Below are 17779 nucleotides of genomic sequence, written 5' to 3'. Positions count from 1 at the left end.
CAGCATAAAGTCTGCTTAGTAGAAAATATAAGATAAGGCTGGGAAAATATTTGGAGGCCGAATTCACTTCACCTGACAAGTGTGCAACCATCTCCTTTTCAATATGGTTGCAAAACGTAATATGGTTTTAGCTCACTATTAGTATGATCTTAAAAAAATCACAAGGTATGACTTAGCCCATCCAGGGCCAATCTGTCTATTGCAGATCTGAAAGCTGGCTGACCTATTTTCATTAATTTTGCACCTGTCTTCTAGCAGGCAATGATTTAGGCAGGAAATCTAATGCTGTTACTTTGTATTTACAGGTCTCTGTAATTAGATTGGTGGGGGAACGGGGTGCAATGAGGAGATCATTATTATCATCACTCCTTTAGATATTATCCTCCTCGGAATTCCTCTCCCACAACTTTTTTTAAAGTAGTTAATGGACCTGTAGTATGCTACTAACTAGGACTCTACTAATCAAAAATTTCCCCCCTAATCTTAGGGAAAGTCTGCAAAGTTTGATGACCATTTAGCATTAATCCAGTACAGTGTAAACTAATATACAGAAAAATTCTTGCCACAGTCTGTTTACTTCACCAAGTTTAAATTAACTATAACCTGGAACACTATTACTAAAGTTATATGTGAATTCAAGCTTAAGAATGGCTTTTGAAAAAAATGTTTTGGTCTGTGTTAAATAATTAACATAACAATTATTAGCACTTTATGTTAGTGTTACATGTAGTCCCCAACATTTTTGTAGTGAGCATCAGACAGAGGGGAGTGCATCTGTGGGCATTACTGAGAAAAATAAATAGTGGTTATTTAGTGTGACACAGATGGGGTAGTTTCTTCCCAGTTGCTTTATTCAGATTGATGTTCCCTGCTATGTACTCCTTCCTAGAACTCAGAATAAAGAGAACTGATGACACACAGAAATCAGATTATAATACAGTTCACTGTACCTGAAAATCAAGGTGAGACTTCTAGCCATCTATACTCCCTCACACTCTATCCTCCAGCCAATTTCCTTTCACCTCCTCTTTACTGCCATCATGTTCTCTCCAGCTTCCAGAGTTTCACCTGCTGCTCCTTCCTTTTACCCTGCTCTTCACTGGTTAAATTCTACTCATCCTTCAGATCTCAGCTTAGACTTCACTTTTAGCAGGACCTTCCCTGACCTTCACTCACCTCACTAGCTAGGATCCAGCAGCATCATCTACTTCCTCTACCAGACACTCACCTCATTATGTTATTAGAGCTTGTCTAGTTGTCTGGGAGTTTCTCCTGTCTTGTTTAGTTTCCTATTTTAAGCTCTATAAAAGGATAGAGACTTGTCTCTTTCTGGTCAGTATCTAAAGAATTGTAAACACATATTAGGCACTAAAATATTTGTTGAATAAATCCATATTGCTTAGAGGAAATGGTCCAACGTCACAGACAGTAATGTGTGAAATTTCCCACAAATTAATAGTTGGTAATAAATCCCTAACTGGCAAAACTGACAGGGTAAGATCTTGCCATTTTTCTTTTGCTACACCCCTTCTGTCTTCCCACAAGCATGCCCACAAAATGAGTAGATGTGGAAAAAAAGCAACAATCTGATCACCACCACCAGGAACACCTGATTTGATTTCCTGCCTGGAGGCAAATTCATCATCATTTATATCCATATCAAATGATTTGGGGTTGCAGGGAAGGAGATTTGAAAAGAAGTTACAACAAAGTGATGAATCACACTGAGTTCTTCCACAAATTTGGTCTGAAATCCTATTTTGGCCCACCACAAGAGAAACACACACACAAACGCGCGCATGCGCGCCAAACTCTTACACAATTTATAATGCTCTATTCTATTCATTTGTCCAATCAATATTTATTGAAAGTCAGCTAAATATTTAACCTCTGCTCTTGCTTTTTAACATCTTTGTAATATCTGGCCCATACCTAATTATGCAAATATTCTCTAATGCCAATCTTATTTAAGTGTATTCTTTTGGTCTTCTACATATGCCTATGTGAAATTTCTTATATCTTGAATCCCCACATTCCAACTCAATTTCATATATACCTTCATGCTAAATATAAGCTTCTTGCTAAAGTTTGCCTTTCAAACAAGTCAATGCTGTATGTAACTGAGATTTTGGAATGACTCATAAAGTGGCTGTGACGCAAGTGGAATGGAAAAGTTGACCCAGTCAGCAGAACAAAAGATTAATGTCTGGCATATTTTTCTAGATTGATGAGTCAAGTTCCAGCTATAACTCTTAGTGGTTACAACACTAGTTACTCTAGATATTCCAGTAAAGTAGTTCACTGAGAGACATAGAGATCCATAGACAGCACTCTTGTATGTACACACACAGTCATAAGCTAATGAGACAAAACATAAAGGAAAATCACATGGTAAATTCCTTCACTTTCATTGCCAAACTACTGGTTTAACAAAAAAAGTTACACTTTGATGTTAAGTCCTTACCAAATGAAACTAGTTTGGTATGCTTAAAAGTTATTCTTTCATGCTCCCTAAGAAGCCAGGCTTGCCAATACTTCCAAATGTTAACATCACAGACGGTATGGTATGTCACAGAGAAGTCTAATGGTAATAAAATTTCATAAATAACTGTATTAACTGTCATTTTATTTAAGGATATTTTAGAGACGTGTATGCCTGCATACACAGTCATAATGGGATAAACCTTAAGATTAAGGGCATCTTTGTCATAAAGTCTTCTGGTTTCATAAAGTAAAACATAACAAAAAATTACTAAAGATAATCAGAATCCTTTCAAGGAAATAGAGGCATCAGTCTTTAAGAGGTACAGCGCAGATTTAGCCTCAACACTGCAGTTATTGAGAGGAATGGATTGAGAAGTTAGAAAATGAAACCAGTTTCAGCAATAGAGTTACCAGCAATTTAAAGAAGAGTTCATGTTTTCACTTTGTACTTAAGATGACTTAATATACAAAAGTGAGAAAGCAATTCAATAGGCACTTAAATCCATTTTGTCTCCATGTAAAATTTATAATTTTTTTTTTTACATTTTTATTTATTTTTGAGAGAGAGAGAGAGAGAGAGACAGAGCACAAGTTGGGGAGGGGCAGAGAGAGAGGGAGACACAGAATCTGAAGCAGGCTCCAGCCTCCAAGCTGTCAGCACAGAGCCTGACATGGGGCTCGAACTCACAGACCATGAGATCATGACCTGAGCTGAAGGCAGACACTTAACCAACTGAGCCACCCAGGCGCTCCTCCATGTAAAATTTAAAACTGAAAGTCAGCCAGAATTGGACCAGATTCTGAGCCTGAAATCAGTAACTGTGAGTGGTGCAGCTACAAGAGCTTGGGAAAGTTTAATTTTTGGTCACCAGTTCCTTCATCGGCAACACAGAATGGCAGTAGCCACCCATGTTACATGCTTACCAGCATTCACAGCATAAAGGCCTCAATAATAACTTGGATTATTACTATAATCAAATATCATTCTTACACCTCAGTATACAAATAAGATTGCAAATTATTAGAAAAGAATTCCCAGAACTTGAAGTATTATCGTTCTTACTATCTGTACTATTAATTATTTGTACAGCATTAACATTTTAATAAAGCACTTTCATTTACATTATCTTACTTAGCCCATATAAGTCTAAGGAACACTGGGTGAAGATTATCACCAGAATAGTTAAATCAACTTGACCAAGATCATAAATTTAACAAACAGTAGAGCCAAGGTTAGAATCCAGATTTTTTATTTAGTTAAGGCATCTTTTCATTAAGCCACTGAAGTAATAATAGTCATAGAAAGCAGCTCAGAAAAAGGGAAGTTCAAGTGAGAACAGATTTTTTTTTAATGTTTATCGATGTCACAAATAGTGAGATTATGACCTGAGCCAAAATCAACAGTCAGGCACCTAACCAAATGAGCCACCAGGTACCCCAATGAGAATAGATCTTTATTATCACCACATGTCTATCATCTCTCACCCAAATTCCTGGAGCCAAATATATTTTGAAATTCATAATTTTTCAAATTTTATAACAATACTGAGGTTGTATATACTGCATGCTACGTAATATCCTCAACAGGGCCTGTGGTGGCACCCAAATATGTTATTATTTCTGAAGCAAAATTTGTGAATGGGCGTATTTACTAGGATAAAGACTTAAAGTTTCTCTTCAAGATGAGCAGGCTTTTCACCAAATGAGTAGTTTGAGAAGTTGGTTCACTTTACAAAAAAAAAAACTTCGGATTTCAAAACTGCAAATAAGAGATCATGAACTTGTATTATAAGACAGTTTGCAGGTAGCTATGAAGCAGTCAACAGCAACCATCAGGTAATGCTGTAGAGAAGAATACAATAACAGATACAACCATCGGACATAGTTTACTCTGATATTTTCTCAGCAAATAATGTTGCTGAGATCATAAAAGTAATAATAACCATTAAGTTTTCACTGCATCGTGATGTTAGGTAATAACAACAAAAAAATCACAGTGAGTTATAGAAGCTGGAATTGTTTTGTGGCACTAGAGAACTGCCCTATTCCCTGAAGGAAAGATACAGAAAGAAAGGGAGATAATATTTTGGAAGGACAGTGTACATGTGGGGGGGAGGGGACAAGTGATGAGCCATGTGCCAAAATACTCTCATGAAAGGAATCAAAGGCATCCAAATTGGTGAGCAAGAAGTAAAACTGTCAGTATTTGCAGATGACACGATACTATATATAGAGAACCCTAAAGACTTCACCAAAATCCTACTAGAAATGACAGATGAATTCAGTAAGCTTGCAGGGTATAAAATTAATATACAGAAATCTGCTGCACTTCTCTGCACCAACAATGAAGCAACAGAAAGAGAAAAAAATAATCCCATTTACAACTGTACCAAAAATAATAACTAGGAATACAGTTAACCAAGGAAGTGAGAGACCTGTACCCTGAAAAATAAAACTGATGAAAAAACTGAAGATAACACAAATGGAAAGATATTCCATGCTCAACAAATATTGCTAAAATGTCCATAACACCCACACCAATCTACAGATTTAATACAATCCCTAAAAAAAAACCAACAGGGATAGGGGATGGGGGAGAGGGGAAAGTAGGTGATGGGCAATGAGGAGGGCACTTGTTGGGATGAGCATGGGTGTTGTATGGAAGCCAATTTGACAATAAATTATATTAAAAAAAGAAAGAAAACTGAAATTAAAAAAGAAAAAAAATACCAACAGGGAGTGCCTGGGTGGCTCAGTCAGTTAAGCACCTGACTCGATTTTGGCTCAGGTCATGATCTCACAGTTCATGAGATCAAGTCCTATGCCGAGTCTGCACTGTCAACACTGTCAAAATAAATAAACGTCAACATAAATATTTAAAAAAATATACCAACAGCATTTTTCACAGAACTAGAACATTCCAGAACTAGAACATTCCTAAAATTTGTATGGAGCCACAAAAGACCCTGAATGGCCAAAGTAATTTTGAAAACAGAACAAAACTAGAGGTATCACATTCCTAGATTTCAAGTTATACTACAAAGCTGTAGTAATCAAAACAGTATGGTGCTGGAACACAGACACATAGATTAATGAAACAGAATAGAGAGCCAGAAATAAACCCATGATTATATATTATATGGTCAATTGATCATTGATAAAGGAGGCAAAAATATGCAATGAGAAAAAGTCTCTTCAACAAATGCTGTTGGGAAAACTGGACAGCTACATGCAAAAGAATGAAACTGGACTACCACCTTCTTACACCATACACAAAAATAAAACTCAAAATGGATTAAGGACCTAAATGTGAGCCTAAAACCATAAAAATCTTAGAAGAGAGCACAGGCAGTAATTTCTCTGACACTGGCCATAGGAACATTTTTTTTTTTTTTTAGATAGGTCTCCTCAGGCAAGGGAAACAAAAGCAAAAAATAAACTAAAAGCTTTTGCACAGCAAAGGAAACAATCAACAAAACCAGAAGGCAACCTTCAGAATGGGAGCAGATATTTACAAATGACATACCTGATAAAGGGTTAGTATCCAAAATATATAAAGAATTTCTAAAACTCAACAACAATAACAACAACAACAAAAAATACAATTGAAAAATGGGCAGAAGACATGAATGGACATTTCTCCAAAGAAGACATACACATGGCCAACACACACATGAAAAGATGCTGAATATCACTCATCATCAGGGAAATGTAAATCAAAGCTACAGTGAAATATCACACTTGGCAGAATGGGGGGGGGGGGGTCACAGAAGGAATGACTGGTCGTGTGTCTGTGAGGGTGCGAACTTCCTGTTCTGTAGACCAGAGACACCATTTTCATCATTAGGCCACCAACACTGATCAACCCCAGTGAGCCAAACAGTGCCACCAAGTGGAGAATGAAGCCATTACACCAAGCTCCACCTCCCTGAGCCCTCCAGGCACCTCTACTCTAAGGCCAGAGAATCAGAGTAGCAGGTCCTTCTCCCAGAAGATCAGCACAAATCCCTTCCGCTATCTTAGTCAATTGACCATAGACTGCTGCAAAGTTCCACCTGCAGGGCAAAGGAGATCTAGCTTCATTTGGGTTTTTTGTTTGTTCATTTTTGTTGTTGTTGCTTCTGTTTTGGTTTTGCTATTTTTGTTTTCTTGGATACAGAAGGAGCAAAGTTTATTTTATTTTACTACTTAAAAAATGTTTTCTCTCTTCTTTTTTTCTATCAAGCTTCTCTTAATATGCAGACCAAAACACACCTAGGATCTAACTTCCTTTATTTGATTTTTTTAATTCTTTAATTTTTATTTCATTCTAATATTACTTTTTTCTTCCTCCAAAATGACAAGACAGAGAAATTCACCTCAAAAGAAAGAACAGGAAGAAATGATGGCCAGGGATTTAACTAATGCAGATATGAATAAGATGTCTGAACTAGAATTTAAAGCAACAATTATAAAGATACTAGCTGGGCTTGAAAAAAGCATAGAAGACACCAGAGAATCCCTTTCTACAAAGATAAAAGAACTAAAATCTAGTAAGGTCAAAATTTAAAATGCTATACATGAGAGGCAATTCCAAATGTAGGCCATAAAAACGAAGATGGACAAGCCAGAAGAGCAAATTACCAGTACAGAAGATAAACAATGAAGCTGAAAGAAGAGGGAAACAAAGGTCAGGGATCATGAAGGCAGAATTAGGGAACTCAGTGATTTATTAAAACATAACATTCGGGGGCGACTGAGGGGCTCAGCTGGTTAAGTGTCAGGCTCTTGATTTCAGCTCAGGTCATGATCTCACAGTTCATGGGATCGAGCCCCACGTCAGGCTCTGTGCTAACAACAAGGAGCCTGCTTGGGATTCTCTCTCACCTTCTCTCTCTGGCCTTCCCCGGCTTGTGTGCTCTCTCTCTCTCTCAAAACAAATAAACATTTAAAAAAGTAATAACATTCATATTATATGAATCCAGAAGACGAAGGGAGAGAAAAAGGGGCAGAAGGTTTATGTGAGCAAATTATAGCTGAAAACTTCCGTAATCTGGGGAAGGGAACAGACATCAAAATCCAAGTAGCACAGAGAGCTCCATTAAATTCAACAAAAGCCAGGCATCACCAATATACCATAGTGAAATTCACAAAATACACAAAGAAAGAATCCTGAAAGCAGCAAGGGGAAAAAAGTCATTAACCTAACACTGAGAGACAAATCAGGTTTGCAGGAGACCTGTCCACAGAAGCTTGGCAGGACAGAAAGAAGAGGCAAGATAAATTCAACGTGCTGAATGGGAAAAATATGGAACTAAGAATACTCTATGCAGCAGGTTTCTCATTCAAAATAGAGTAAGAGAGGGCGCCTGGGTGGCCGACTTCAGCTCAGGTCATGATCTCACCGTCCGTGAGTTCAAGCCCCATGTCAGGCTCCGTGCTGACAGGGAGCTTGGAGCCCGCTTCAGATTCTGTTTCCCTCTCTCTGCCCCCCTCGCCCCCACTCATGCTCTGTCTCTCTGTCTCAAAAATAAATAAAAATACTAAAAAAAAAAAAAAATAGAGTAAGAGATAGAGTTTCTCAGACAAAAACTAAAGGAGTTTGTGACCACTAAACCAGCCCTGCAAGAAATTTCAAGGGGAATTCTTTGAGTTGGGAGAGGAGGGGAGGGAAACTAAAAGCAACAAAGACTTAAAAGTACCAGAGCATCATCAGAAACACCAACTCTACAGGTAACACAATGGCCCTATTTCATATCTTTTAATAATCACCGAATGCAAATGGATGAAATACTCTAGTACAGGGTATTAGAACAGATTTAAAAACAAGGTCCATCTATATGCTGCCTACAAGAGACTCATTTTAGATCTAAAGACAACTGCAGACTGAAAGTGAGGGGATGGAGGACCATCTATCATGCTAATGGACATCAATGAAAGCTGAAGTAGCCATACTAATACAAGACAACCTAGATTTTAAAACAAAAGCTATAACAAGAGATAAAGAACAGTATTATATCATAATTAAGGGGTCTATCCATCAAAAATATCTAACAATTGTAAATATTCATGCCAACTTGGAAGCACCCAAATATATAAATCAATTAATAACATAAAGAAACTCATTGATAATAATACAATTATGGTAGGGGGCTTTAACACCCTACTTACAGCAATGGACAGATCATCTAAGCAGAAAATCGACAAGGAAACAATGGCTTTGAACACACTGGACCAGATGGAATTTATTTCACCCTAAAACAGAATACACATTCTTCTCGAGTACACACGGAACATTCTCCAGAAGAGATCACATACTGGATCACAAATCAACCCTCAACAAGTACACAAAGATCGGGATCACAGCATGCATATTTTCAAATCACAGTGTTATGAAACTTAAAGTGTACCACAAGAAAAAAATTTGGAAAGCCCTTAAATACATGAAGGTTACAGAACATCCTACTAAAGAATGAACAGATTAACCAGGAAATCAAAGAAGAAATTTAAAAAATACATGGAAGTACATGAAAATGAAAACATGACAGTCCAAAATCTTTGGGATGCAGCAAAGCCAGTTATAACAAGGAAGTATATTACAATTCAGGCCTATCTTGAGAGGCAAGAAAGGTCCCTACACAACTTAATCTTACACCTAAAGGAGCTAGAAAAGAGACAGCATATAAAGTCTAAACCAGGAGAAGAAGGGAAATAATAAAGATTAGAGCAGAAATAATTGATAAACAAAAATAGAACAGATCAACAAAACTAAGAGCTGGTTCTTCGAAAAAATTAACAAAATTGATAAATTCTTAGCGAAACTTACCAAAAAGAAAAGAGAAAGGATCCAAATAAAATCACTAATGAAAGAGGAAAGATCACAACCACCAACAGAGAAATACAAACAATTATAACAAAATATTATCAAAATTACATGCCAACAAACAGGGCAATGTGGAAGAAATGGACAAATTCGTAGAAACTGACAAACTACCAAAACTGAAACAGGAAGAAATAGAAAATTTGCACAGACCCATAACCAGCAAAGAAACTGAATAAAAATCTCCCAACTAATAAGAGTCCTGTGCCAGATGGCTTCCCAGGGGAATTCTACCAAACATTTATAGAAGAGTTAATAAATATTCTTCTCAAACTGTTCCAAAAAAAATAGAAAGAAAACTCCCAAACTCATCCTATCGATAAGGGTTTAGTATCCAAAATCTATAAAGAACTTATCGGGGTGCCTGAGCGGCTCAGTCAGTTAAGCATCCAACTTCGACTCAGGTCATGATCTCACAGTTCCTGGGTTCGGGCCTGGCATTAGGCTCTGTGCTGACAGCTCAGAGCCTGAAGCCTGCTTCAGATTCTGAGTCTCCCTCTCTCTCTGCTCCTCCCCTGCTTGTACTCTCTCTCTCAAAAATAAACAAACATTAAAAAAAAAAAAAAAAAGACCTTATCAAACATCTAAAAAACAAATAACCCAGTTAAGAAACTGGCAGAAACATGAATAGACACTTTTATACAGAAGACATCCACATGCCTAACAGACACATGAAAAGATTTGCTCAACATCACTCATCATCCGGGAAATGCAAATCAGAACCACAATGAGGTACCACCTCACACTTTGTCAGAATGGATAAAATAAACAACACAAGAAACAACAGGTATTGAAGAGGATGAGGAGAAACCCTCTTGCACTGTTGATGGTTATGCAAAATGGTGCGGCAACTTTGGAGAACAGTATAGAGGTTCTTCAACAAACTAAAAATACACTACCCTACGATCCAGCAATTGCACCGTTAGGTATTTACCCAAAAAACACAAAAATACAAATTCAAAGGGGTACATTCACCCCAATGTTTATAGCAGCATTATCAACAAGGCCAAACTATGGAGAGAGTCCAAATGTCCATCAACTAATGAATGGATAAAGAAGATGTGGTTGGGGCACCTGGATGGCTCAGTCAGTTCAGCATCCAACTCTTGGTTTTGGCTCAGGTCATGATCTCATAGTGGTTCGTGAGTTCAAGCCCCACATCGGGCTGTGTGTGGAGCCTGCTTGGGATTCTCTCCCCCTCTCTCTCTGCCCCCTGCCCCTGCTCTTGCATGCGTGTTCTCTCTCTCAAAATAAACTTAAAAAAAAATTTATTTATGCACATGGAATGTCCTCCAGAATAGATCACATACTGGGACACAAATCAGTCCTCAAGTACAAAAAGATTGAGATCATACCATGCATATTTTTAGAACACAATATGGTGAAACTCTAAATCAATCACAAGAAAAAATTTGGAAAGGTAAACAAATACTTGGAGACTAAAGAACATCTTACTAAAGAATGAATGGGCCAACCAAGAAGTTAAAGAGGAAATTAAAAAGTACATGGAAGCCAATGAAAATGATCATACCACATCCCAAAACCTCAGGGACACAGCAAAGGCGGTTGTAAGAGGGAAGTATATAGCAATCCAGGCCTTCCTAAAGAAGGAAGAAAGGTCTCAGATACATAACCAAATTTACACCTTAAAGAGCTGGAAAAAGAACAGTAAATAAAACCCAAAACCAGCAGAAGACAGGAAATAAAGATTAGAGCAGAAATCAATGCTACCAAAACCAAAAAAACAGTAGAACAAATCAATGAAACCAGAAGCTGGTTCTTTGAAAGAATTAATAAAATTGATAAACCACTAGCCAGTCTGATCAAAAAGAAAAAGGAAAGGACCCAAATAAATAAAATCAAGAATGAAAGAGCAGAGTTCACAACCAAGACAGCAGAAATAAAAATAGTAAGAGAATATTATGAGCAATTATACACCAATAAAATGGGCAATCTGGAAGAAACGGACAAATTCCTAGAAACATATAAACTACCACAACTGAAACAGGAAGAAATAGAAAATTTGAACAGACCCATAACCAGTAAAGAAATCGAATTACTAATAAAAAAACATCTCCCCAAAAACAAGAGTCCAGGGCCAGATGGCTTTCCAGGGGAATTTTACCAAACATTTAAGGAGAGTTAACACCTATTCTCTTGAAGCTGTTCCAAAAAATAGAAATGGAAGGAAAACTTCCAAACTCTATGAAGCTAGCATTACCTTGATTCCACAATCAGACAGAGACCCCACTAAAAAGCACTAGTGACCAATTTCCCTGATGAATATGGATGCAAAAACCCTCAACTAGGTATTAGCCAACTGGATCCAACAATACATTAAAAAAAATTATTCACCACGACCAAGTGGGATTTATACCTGGGATGCAGGGCTGGTTCAACATCTGCAAATCAATGTGATTCATCACATCAATAAAACAAAGGACAAGAACCACACGATCCTCTCACTAGATGCAGCAAAAGCATTTGACAAAATACAGCATCCTTTCTTCATAAAAACCCTCAAGGAAGTAGGGGTAGAAGGATCATACCTCAAGATCATAAAAGCCATATACGAAAAACCCAATGCTAATATCCTCAGTGGGGAAAAACTGAGAGATTTCCCCCTAAGGTCAGGAACAAGACAAGGATGTCCACTCTCGCCACTGTTATTCAACACAGTATTGGAAGTCTTAGCCTCAGCAATCAGACAACACAAAGAAATAAAAGGCATCCAAATCAGCCAGGAGGAGGTCAAACTTTCACTCTTCGCAGATGACATGATACTCTATGGAAAACCCAAAAGATTCCACCAAAAAACTGCTAGAACTGATCCATGAATTCAGCAAAGTTGCAGGATGTAAAATCAATGCACAGAAATCAGTTGTATTCCTACACACTAATAATGAAGCAACAGAAAGAGAAACCAAGGAATCAATCCCATTTACAATTGCACCAAAACCCATAAAATACCTAGGAATAAATCTAACCAAAGAGGTGAAAAATCTATACACTGAAAACTATAGATAGCTTATGAAAGAAAATAAAGAAGAGACCAAAAAATGGGAAAATATTTCATGGTCCTGGATAAGAACAAATATTGTTAAAAATGTCAATACTACCCAAAGCAATATACATATTCATTGCAATACCTATCAAAATAACGCCAGCATTCTTCACAGAGCTAGAACAAACTATTCTAAAATTTGCATGAAACCAGAAAAGAACTCAAATAGCCAAAACAATCTTGAAAAAGAAAACCAAAGCTGGAGGCATCACAATCCCGGACTTCAAGCTGAATTACAAAGCTGTAATCATCAAGACAGTATGGTACTGCCACAAGAACACTCAGATCAATGGAACAGAATAGAGAACCCAGAAATGGACCCACAAACGTATGGCCAACTAATCTCTGACAAAGCAGGAAAGAATATCCAAGGGAATAAAGACAGTCTCTTCAGCAAATGGTGCTGGGAAAACTGGACAGCAACACACAGAAAAATGAACCTGGACCACTCTCTTACACCATACACAAAAAGAAACTCAAAATGGATGAAAGACCTAAACACAAGACAGGAAGCCATCAAAATCCTAGAGGAGAAAGCAGGCAAAATCCTCTATGATGTCAGCCGTAGCAACTTCTTACTCAACACATCTCCGGAGGCAAGGGAAACAAAAGCAAAAATGAACTTCTGGGACCTCATCAAGATAAAAAGCTTCTGCACAGCAAAGGAAACAATCAGCAAAACTAAAAGACAACCGACAGAATGGGAGAAGATATTTGCAAATGACCTTATCAGATAAAGGGTTAGTATCCAAAATCTGTAAGAACTTATCAAACTCAACACCCAAAAGACAAAGAATCCAGTGAAGAAATGGGCAAAAGACATAAATAGACACTTCTCCAAAGAAGACATCCAGATGGCAAACCAACACGTGAAAAAATGCTCAATATTACTCATCATCAGGGAAATACAAATCAAAACCACAATGAGATACTACCTCACACCAGCCAGAATGGCTAACATTAACAACTCAGGCAACAAAAGATGTTGGGGAGGATGCAGAGAAAGAGGATCTCTTTTGCACTGCTGATGGGAATGCAAACTGGTACAGCCACTCTGGAAAACAGTATGGAGGTTCCTCAAAAAATTAAAAATAGAACTACCCTACAATCCAGCAACTGCACTACTAGGCATTTATCCAAAGGATATAGGTGTGCTGTTTCGAAGGGGTACATGCACCCCAATGTTTATAGCAGCGCTATCGACAACAGCCAAAGTATGGAAAGAGCCCAAATGTCCATCAGCAGATGAATGGATAAAGAAGATGTGGTGTGTGTGTGTGTGTGTGTGTGTGTGTGTGTATCCTCGAGGAGAAAGCAGACACACACACACACACACACACACACACACACACACACAGTGGAGTATTACTCTGCAATCAAGAATGAAATATTCCCATTTGCAACTACGTGGATGGAACTAGAGGGTATTATGCTAAGCAAAATTAGTCAGAGAAAGATATCGTATGACTTCACTCATATGAGGAATTTAAGATACAAAACAGATGAACATAAGAGAAGGGAAGCAAAAATATAAAAACAGGGAGGGGGACAAAACATAAGAGACTCTTAAATATAGAGAACAAACAGAGGGTTACTGGAGGGGTTGTGGGAGATGGGATGGGCTAAGTGGGTAAGGGGCATTAAGGAATCTATTCCTGAAATCACTGTTGCACTATACGCTAAGTAACTTGGATGCAAATTAAAAAAATAAATTAAAAAAATAAAAAAAATTTATTTAAAGATGTGTTATATACATATACTTTACAATAGAATATTACTCAGCCAACAAAAAGAATGAAATCTTGCCATTTGCAACAACATGAATAAGCTAGAATATATTATGCTAAGTGAAATAAGTCAATCAGAGAAAGACAAATACCATATGATTTCACTCATATGTCAAATTTAAGAAACGTAACAGAGGAACAATGGGGGCACAGAGAAGAGAGGAAAACAAACTACAAGGGACTCTTAATGACAGAGAACAAACCATGGTTTGACAGAGGGAGATGGTGGGAGATGGGCTAGATGCGTGACGGGTACTAAGGAAGACACTTATGATGAGCACTGGGTGTTGTATGTAAGTGATGAATCACTGAATTCTACTCCTGAAATCAAAATTGCAATGTATTTTAACTAAAATTTACATTTAAAAATGCAAAAATACATACATACATACATACATACGTAAATAAATAAGGGAGGATTAGGGGTCTTTTGTTTTTTGTGGGGTTTTTTGGGGAAGACTAGTTTTTAGCCCTATCACCCAAATCCTCCTGGTCCTTCAGCACTTAGTCTAACCTACAGTGCTGCTTCCTGACATCTCTCATTTTCTGCTCTTCCATTATTTAACTCTTTTATTAAACTTATCATGGAAGGGGCAGCTGGGCGGCTCAGTCAGTTAAGCTTCTGACTTTGGCTCAGGTCCTGATCTCATGGTTCATGGGTTCAAGCCCCACATCAGGATCTCTGCTGTCAGCATAGAGCCCGCTTCAGATCCTCTGTCCCCCTTTCTCTACCCCTCCCCTGCTCACATTTTCTCTCTCAAAAATAAATAAATGTTTAAGAAAAAAACTTATCATGTAAGAGTCTTGTCACAATCACGCTGTAAATTTTTACAAGGTAAAAATAAGAACGATGTTGGATTTTTAAAAAATTTCTCTGAATAACCTGCATAGAATTTTATACAAATTTATTTAACAAATATTGGAGACCTCTGCATAAGGGGTGGCTGACATACTACAAATCACAAATAAAGAACAGTAAGAGTTCTGGTATATGATCAAGAGTCATCATCATCAATTTTTTACATATGCTAGGGCCAAAGTTTCATTTACAAGCCAGTAAAGGCAAATTCAAAAGACAAAAATAGTTCAGTCCTAGATAAGAAAATCAACACCGCAGAACATAGAGATGTTTTCACAACCATGTAATTTTAATAACCAATATCAACAATCATTTAGGGGCTAAAAAATAGAGAAGAGAATTTAGAACAACCTTGGTATCTTACCTAAACTGTAAAAATTTTGAAATATAAGAGGAAACACCACATTATAAGACTAACAAGACAAGTCAGATTGAGATTGACAGATTAGAGAGAGAAAAAAAAATAGGAAAGAACAATTGAAAAAGAACAGTTCAGTCACTGACAGCAGCGCCTCTCATGTATCACAATATTCCCACACTATACCATGGTAAGCACCATATAAAAACTAATAACCAACAAACAATATTGGTGGGCTGATTGATCAAAAAATACTACCTTATGTTTAATACAGTTGAAGATCATGATCAGGTGTGTCAATCATTTTAATGTTAACTATTTTTGGTTAAAAAGTATGTTTCAGTTATTTAGAAAATCCATTTATATATAATACTATAAATAAATTACTAAAATTCCTAACTTAAGTAAATATATTACCAAATAATTAAAAACCACTGAAGTTAAAAAGAGGCTGCAAGTAGTTTAATCACCTTAATAAAAAACAGAAAGACTTAAAAGAACAATGTTGGATGTGTATCCAAAATACACAAAGAAATCTTAAAATTCAAGAGTAAGAAAACTCAATCCAAAAAAAAAGGAAAAAACCTGAAGAGACATTTCAGCAAAGAAGAGATACAGATGGCAAATAAGCACATGAAACTATGCTCAACATCACATATCACTGGAAAATTGCAATTTTAAGTAAGATACCGCTACACATTTATTAGAAGGGCTAAAATCTACAACATGGACAATATCCAGTATTGGTGAGGATGTGCAGCAACAAGAACTCTCATTCACTGCTGATGGAAATACAAAAAAAATGGTATAGCCGCTTTGAAAGACACTTTCTTATAAAATTAAACATCTCCTTATGCTCTTTGGTGTTTACCTAAGCACACTGTAAATTTGTGCCCATACGAAAACCTGCACATGAATGTTTACAACTTTATTCATAATTGTCCAAAACAGGAAGCAACCAAGATATCCTCAATAAGTGAGTAAATCAACTGTGGTATGCCCATACAATGGAACATTATTCAGTGATAAAAAGGAATGATCTATCGAGTCACAAAAAGACATAAAGAAACCTAATTTCACATTGCTAAGTGAAAGAAGCCAATCTGAAAAGGCTACATATTGCATGACTCTCAACTATTTGACATTTTGGAAAAGGTAAAACTATGGAGACTTAAAAAAGGTAAGTGACTGTTAAGAATCCGGAAGGAGGAAAAGAGGGGTACTTAAGTGGAGCACAGGCATTTTTTTTTAAGGCAGTGAAACTAGTTTATTTGATACTGTAATGGTAGATACATACCACTGTGCATTTGCCAAAACCCATACAAAACAGTATGAAGAGTGAACCCTAATATAAACTATGGACCTTACTTAATAATAATGGATGAATATTGGTTACCAAGCATAAGAAATGTACTACACTAATGCAAGATGTTAACTATAGGGAAAAGTGTGGGTGGGGGAATATGGAGGCATATACGAACTACATACTTTTCACTCAATATTTTGGTCAACCTAAAACTGCTCTTAAAAGTAAATCTGTTAGAAAAACAATAACATGAAATAAGGAAATCTGTTAACTTTAAGAGGATTAACCAAAGCAAATTTAACCTTACACCAAAAACATTTAGACAAAAACCACAAAACAAAAATGAAGTGAAAATTCAAAACAACCCATGCCAGTGTGTCTTATCAGCCCATGCCTCATCAAATGAGGATTATAAAACACACCTGATGATAGACCTCAGAAGATTCTGATTAGATCAAATAAAAAAATACAGCAAAACAAAATTTATAGACATTGATTCAAAGAAGTACAATACAATCCCATGCTGCAGATTAAAGCAAGTCTACATGGAATATTTCTAATTCACAAAGAAATGTGTGGTTAGTGAACATAAGAGAGACATTTACCCATCCTAGAATCTACTGTCTTAAAAAAACAAAACAAACAAACACAAAAACCCACTGCTTTTTAAAGATCCCTGGCTCAAACTGTAGTGCCAACAAATAACAGCATGTCCTAAGAATGGATTATGATACTTCCCTACGTTCTAGTATTTCGTTTGACCTATAGTTACTTTAAAAATAGAAATGTTAAGTCTTTTATAGGCAGGGCAAAGATTCCTTAGGTCAGCACAGACTCCATTCACATACTGATATTACCTGAATGATCTCTAGGCACTTCATGTTGTGACTTCTGATGTTTACTATCCTTGGAAATACCATGTGCTTAAGATTAATTCTTAAGCGAGGCAAGTGCCTAGTAATTTCATCATCACTCTTTAGAAGTCATACTGTAGAGCTCCAAATGTAGCCTCCTAACCTGGGATATGTTCTGCCAGCCACCTATCTGACAACCACATGAAGC

The 17779-nt window shown here is 36.8% G+C and overlaps 1 protein-coding gene across 1 annotated transcript in view; it reads right to left on the bottom strand.

Annotated features, from left to right (window-relative positions):
- The window catches only part of BTAF1 (B-TFIID TATA-box binding protein associated factor 1), a 117585-nt gene that overhangs the window by 55431 nt on the left and 44375 nt on the right, over positions 1 to 17779 (bottom strand). The gene's annotated exons all lie outside the window — the stretch shown is intronic.

The sequence above is a fragment of the Acinonyx jubatus genome, chromosome D2 (assembly GCF_027475565.1).
Source record: "Acinonyx jubatus isolate Ajub_Pintada_27869175 chromosome D2, VMU_Ajub_asm_v1.0, whole genome shotgun sequence".
NCBI lineage: Eukaryota > Metazoa > Chordata > Mammalia > Carnivora > Felidae > Acinonyx > Acinonyx jubatus.
This window is presented reverse-complemented; position numbering and strand designations above follow the sequence as displayed.